Genomic DNA, 6,418 nt, shown 5'->3' with positions numbered 1-6,418 from the left:
TTTACTGCTGTGGCTCTTTGGAGTTGAGACAAAGCTGTGTGAAAGGCATTAGCCATGTTGCTCGCTGATAGCATAATATTCTGTTTTAGCTAGCTGTCTAGAATGTGAAATGTTGGTATGATGGTGCTACTTGAAGCCTGAAAATGATCTCCCATAAAAAAACAACAACGAACAAACAGCAGTAGCAGATGTCCTGACTGGGTTCTACGATTAGATCTCTCCAGAGTTTTGTGCACACGGTTTAGGTAAAAATGAAAAAGGTTGAGGTTTTAAATTTAGTTCAGTATTACCTGTTGCCTGTGTCCTTGTCTTTTGGGAAAATACTTTACACAAGTAATAGCTCAAAAAGGATTCCTTTTTATTTTTTACTGTGCTGTAATTGATTACTGGATTATTTGTGCCATTAATTAGTGTCAACTAATTTTTATTCAATCTCCACAGAGGATATGCTTGTGAAGATGGAATATGGGGGAGAGCAGAAGTGCGTTGAAGTTCCACAAAGTGATGAATGAAGGACATGCATATTGTATTGAAGAAATAAGTGATGAGAATGCTGTTATTTGCATTTACCAGCTCACCTATGTCAGACCTTTTGATAAACAAAGTTCTAATGAAAGTGAGAACATGTACACTGTTATGTTTATTTCTAAAAGAAATTTCTAGAAGTTCAGAACAGTAAAATTCCCGCTTTTTAGAATTAATTAGAAGATAACTCTTATGTAGTTAAACTAAAATACTCTTTGAGAGTTAATATATAAACTCTTAACACCTAGTTAGCATTAGTAAGTGTTAAATTATCAACTCCAGACAGATTTGGTGTTTAACACTAAATCAGAGTTAACGTACCAACTCTCCAAAAAGAGTTAAATTAACACTCTCTGGTGTGGACCCATATAGACACTTTAATAGTGTTGAAATCAAATCTGACAGTGTTAATTTGGACATGCTGGATTTGCTGTGTACCTGTGGGTTGTTTTTTGTTTTGTTTAATTTTGTTTATTTTGTTTATGTCACAGGACACTTGTACACACAAAGGTTTTTAAAAGAGAAAATGATTGGACTTATGAAGCTGGCCTTAGTAAATGTGTGCAGCACTCCTATGTAGTGCTAATGTATTCATATGAATTATTCTTTTAAGGCTTTCAAAAACTATTTTAAATAGACCCATACATTATATCGTTAAGTGTGCCTATGCCAACTATTCCTCGGATTTATTATTCTTATTCCGCAGTTTCTGCCTGAAATTTTGCGGCGTAACTCACCCTGCAGTTTTGAGACAAGCTTCATATATGTTATATCATTTTGTGCGGCTGGATCAGGAATAGGGTTGCCAACCGTCCCTTAAAATACGGAATCGTCCCGTATTTAGAAACAAAAGTACACGTCCCGTATTGAGCTAATAAGGGACGCACTTTGTCCCGTAATACAGGGAGAATCACAAAAAGTCTATAAATGTTAATGGATTTAACGCTTTGTTTGAAAACATAATTCCCAGCCCCTCTCCTGCTCTGTGACCAATGAGCTGACAGCACACTTAGCACGAGTATAACAATTCAGATTACCGCTTATCTCATTGGTCGAGGAAAGGTCGCGTGCGGAGAAGATACCGGAAGACAGCAGATGACCAGCATGGCCAACAGGGAGACAAACACCGACACTGCGGCACAAGTCTGGGACGACAGTACTCCTTTGACCAACAGTGCTTGTTCCCCTCCTAGAAAGAAAAAAAAAAGGCTGCAAAAATACAGGGAGGAATGGGAAAATGAAAACACCTGGCTGGGAAAAGTGCGCGATAACACGTATAAAGCGCACTGCACTGTGTGCCGGCGGACTTTTTCCATTTGCCATGGTGGACTGACTGACGTTAAACAGCATGCTTCTACTGGTGGGCACATGATGAATATGAGGGGCGTGAAAGAAAGAGGAACCCTTGACCAATTTGTTGTCCACCAGGCCACGGCAGAAGCAGATATGGTATGTAAACATTGTTGTTGTTTTTTTTAAACCCTCTGGTTAAGGTTAATATGGGCATGTGCAATGAATATCAGCGCTATGTGGCCAGAAGTTTGATAATATAATTTGCTTTGTGTAATAAACAACTGCAAGGATAGATGATTACAACGAATAGATGACTAATACATAAAAGTAATACATAGATGAATAATGATGATAAGTTATGATGCGTAATCATGGGAACAAGCGGGTTTACAAACGGGAGCAGCTGATTAGCATTAGAAAAGCTGAAATAATACCTCAACTGAAGCCACAAAGCCTGAATAAGTTGACACAGAAGAGACTTCAGTTTCAAGGCAAGGCAGAGATCCTTCCTTCCCACAGTGATTGTGGTCTTCAACAACTCTTTGAAGACTTTAATTAGTCTGAGCTGCAACAACTCCTAATTTCCCTATGGGATTAATAAAGTATTACTGAATTGAATATATATAAAGAATACACATTATATTGAAAACATACATATATATGACCATACCCATTTCTTACAAGTTGCATGCGTAATTTATACTTTAAAGTCAGTTGATAAACTACACAAACTATACAGATATACTGTAATATATATATATTTCTATTTTAAGGTGACTGCTGCAGAGGTGACCCATGTCTACCACACTGTAAAGCACGGTTTAAGTTATAACTCAGCGGACTGTGCACTCAAACTGACTGTACGAACGCTGAATGACTCCAGTATTGCCAAAAAGATGTCCTGTGGGAGGACGAAAGCTGGAGCAGTTGTCACAGATGTCCTGTCTCCAAAGGCAAGGGAAGAGGTGATCAAAAAATTGAAAAGTGGTGCAACTCCACTCCCATTCTCTCTTCACACTGATGCTTCAAATAAGGGAAATCGGAAGATCTTTCCCTTGGCCTTGCAGTTTTTTACACCAGAGGCTGGAGTTGTCAACAAGATATTGGATTTTGTTGAAAATCCAGATGAGTCTGCAGAGGGAATAGTAAAAATAATACAAAGCGCTCTTGAAAACGTGGGGCTATCCTTAGATCAGGTTTCTGCATTCAGTGCTGACAATGCAAATGTAAATTATGGCAACCACAACTCAGTCTTCACAAAATTGAAAGAGACCAACAGTGAGATCCTTCGTGGTAACTGCCATGCACATATTGTTCATAACACTGTGAAAAAAGCACTGGACAAGCTCTCAGTTGATGTGGAAAATACTGTCCTGAAAATATACAGCTTCTTTTCCACCTCTGCCAAAAGGAGAGAGTCCCTGAAAGAGTTCTGTGAATTTTGTGACGTTGAATTCCATGATATCCTGCACCATGTTGTGATGAGATGGCTGTCACTCAACCCTGCAATCACCCGCCTGCTGCAGAACTGGGACCCGCTGAAGTCATATCTCATCAGCATTGGTGAGGAATGTCCAAGGCGCCTGAAGGAATTGCTGAAGTTGACAGAAGATGCTGCTGGAGTTGAGGGAGAGGCAGACATTGTGGAAGTCTACCTCCTCTTCTGTAATAATGTCATGTGTCTGTTTGAAGAAGTGGTGAAAAAACTGGAGAAGAATGTAACCACGTCTGTTGACCTCTATTCCATCATGGAGTGTTTCCTGAAAAGAATTATTCAGAGAAGAGATGATGGGTTCTACGGGTACCTAACAAGACAAAAGCTCCAGCGTCTCTCGCCATCTGATGCTGATGGTGCCAGGCAGGAGTTTACAGCCTTCCTAGACACTGCCATCAGTTATGTCCGGAAGTGGTTTGACTTTTCAGAAGAAAACTGGCTTTTCCACCTGCAGCCCCTCTCTCTAGCATCTGGGAAGATTTCCTTTGATGACATGGAGAAGATCATTGAACGGCATCACCTGGCTGGCAGGTAAGAAGAAAACATTTGCCAGTGAAATGATAAACCATGTTTTAATAGTATTGATGGTTAAAAATAAACAAATACAATTGATAGATAACATATATAAATAAAACCATAATCATTAACTTTGTTTGGAGTGTATATACACACGCATGCAATCTTTTATACACTATTTTACAAATTCAAAGAGTTCATATACTTAATATAAGGATGGATATTTACATAATAAATAAACTATACTTATTGTATTGTTTAAATGCTATACAACGTTATAAACATATACAATATATTTTTTCCATTTATTTACCACTGTAAATGTTCTATGTACCACTTAGGATTTAGGTCAACTTCTCATCTCTATTGGCAGGTTAAACATCTCTATGGATGAGCTTTATGAAGAGTGTGTCACTGCAACCAGCCTTCTGAAGCACCTCACCAAAGAACATCAGGAGAAGGAAAAGTGGCAGTCCAAGGGAACAGCAGAGAAGTGGATGGAAATTCTTCAGGCAGCTGACCTCCCCAATATGCAGGCTGTTGTATCCTTTGTACTAAGCATCCCATCTTCCACTGGGTTTGAGGAGAGGATTTTCTCTCTTATGAAGAATAAGTGGACTGATGTGCGGAACAAATGTTCTACTGAATTAATTAGAAGTGAGCTCATTGTCAGTCTAAATTATGATTTGTCTTGCTCAGAGTTTTACTCTGCAGTACTGAAAGACAAACAACTCCTAACTCAAAAAAAAATACAAATGGAAAAAGTAGTCTGTTTCCACATAATGTAGCATTGAGCTTTTGAGTTCATGAGTTTGTTGGGGTTTTTTTACTTCAACTTTCAGCTACAGTCAAGGCCTTTGAGGCACAAATGTTGTGTTTACAGGTGTTCCACAGACTTTTTTTGCACTTTTCTAATTGCACTAAATGTGCACTGTTACAAGAATGTTTTTCTTTCTATTGTTTTCTATTAATTTATATAATTTTAGGTTAAGGTTTTGCCCATTGAAATGAATGGGAAAGTTTTTGCCCACTTCATTTGTGGTGTGTTGGCGCTCTCTAGTGGTATGCTGTGAGTGGTATGGCCTGTCTACCCTTATTTGGATTACCGTAAGGAAGACAATATCAACGGCGCGCACAGCGTCGCTGCTTTCAGGAACCACTGGAATTTTTAAGGTTGCGCGAACCATTGAATAGTTACGGTAACCGCAAGGGCGTATGCTTGGTGGAAAACTCCATATCCCACAATTCATAGCACACCTCTGCCGAGTAGAACAATAGTGGCCACCTCTTCGTTTTATAGATTGCTTTTATTAGTGTTTCTAGGTCACAAAATAAACTTTTAAGATATTTTCAGGCGAGAATGTAGCTGTGTAAACTTCAAATATCTGCTCGTTTTATCAAGACATCCCATATTAGCAACAATTCTCTTATGATGTTGCTGCCGCATGGCAGCTAGCCGGCTAGCTAGCTAGCGCGGCTTGGCTGATACCCAGGCCGGGCTGGCTGACACCCAGGCCGGGCTGGCTGACACCCAGGCCGGCTAACTCTCTCGTTTCACCCCCTAGTCTTTCGTGATGACTCTTGGTTGGCTGCTGGACTTATTTTTCATTTATATGGGCTGGTGATTCATTTATTCATTTTAGTAACGGTAAAAACAGTGAAAGGTGGTGGATTGTCCAGATGCTGGTCGATGTGGAAAAAATAACTCAGTTGTTTGGTGGTGGCTAACGTGGAGCTACAACAGAGGGCAGCTAGCCACCGGTGTATGACAGAAAGGACATGGGGAAAAAGAGAGATGCGAGGCGGCCGCCGAGCGACTGGGCCTGGGTTACACCGAGAGCGGTTCTCTGTCCTGTACCACCCCTCTCTCTCGCGCACGTGCGCGCCGCTGGTACGAGTGTCAAGTGAACCGAATGTCAGGTAAGACATTATGTATATTTTTGTTGTGCTGACTTTTTACAATCAGAAATGAAAACATGTGTTGTCATTTTCCAGCAATCATTTAATTATGTTTTATATATGTTTATTAAACTGTTAGCATTTAGTTTTAAATATTAAGAAAATTATGTTTTTGAAAACGTTGGTTTAGTGTTTTGCATAAGGTTTTGCAGTTCATCATCAGATTTCCTTTTTTATTCAGTGATAGACATGCACAGCAAATCCAGCATGTCCAAATTAACACTGTCAGATTTGATTTCAACACTATTAAAGTGTCTATATGGGTCCACACCAGAGAGAGTTAATTTAACTCTTTTTGGAGAGTTGGTACGTTAACTCTGATTCTCCAGAAAATCTGTCTGGAGTTGATAATTTAACACTTGGTGTTAAGAGTTTATATATTAACTCTCAAAGAGTATTTTAGTTCAACTACGTAAGAGTTATCTTCTAATTAATTCTAAAAAGCGGGAATTTTCCTGTTCTGAACTTCTAGAAATTTCTTTTGGTAAATGGTAAATGGACTGATTCTTATATAGCGCTTTTCTACTCTCCCGGAGTACTCAAAGCGCTCTATACAACATGCCACATTCACCCAATCACACCCATTCTCACAAGCACTTTATCTACACTTAGTGCTTTCTAACTACATTC

At 39.3% G+C, this 6,418-nt stretch overlaps 1 pseudogene; it reads left to right on the top strand.

Annotated features, from left to right (window-relative positions):
* Window positions 1–1,629: 1,629 nt before the first annotated feature.
* Window positions 1,630–4,549, top strand: LOC102799583 (uncharacterized; annotated as a pseudogene).
* The last annotated feature ends 1,869 nt before the right edge of the window (window positions 4,550–6,418 follow it).

This window comes from Neolamprologus brichardi, chromosome 22 (assembly GCF_056152115.1).
Source record: "Neolamprologus brichardi isolate AB-2024 chromosome 22, ASM5615211v1, whole genome shotgun sequence".
Lineage (NCBI taxonomy): Eukaryota > Metazoa > Chordata > Actinopteri > Cichliformes > Cichlidae > Neolamprologus > Neolamprologus brichardi.
The sequence above is the reverse complement of the archived record's forward strand: the minus strand, read 5'-3'. Positions and strand labels throughout refer to the sequence as shown.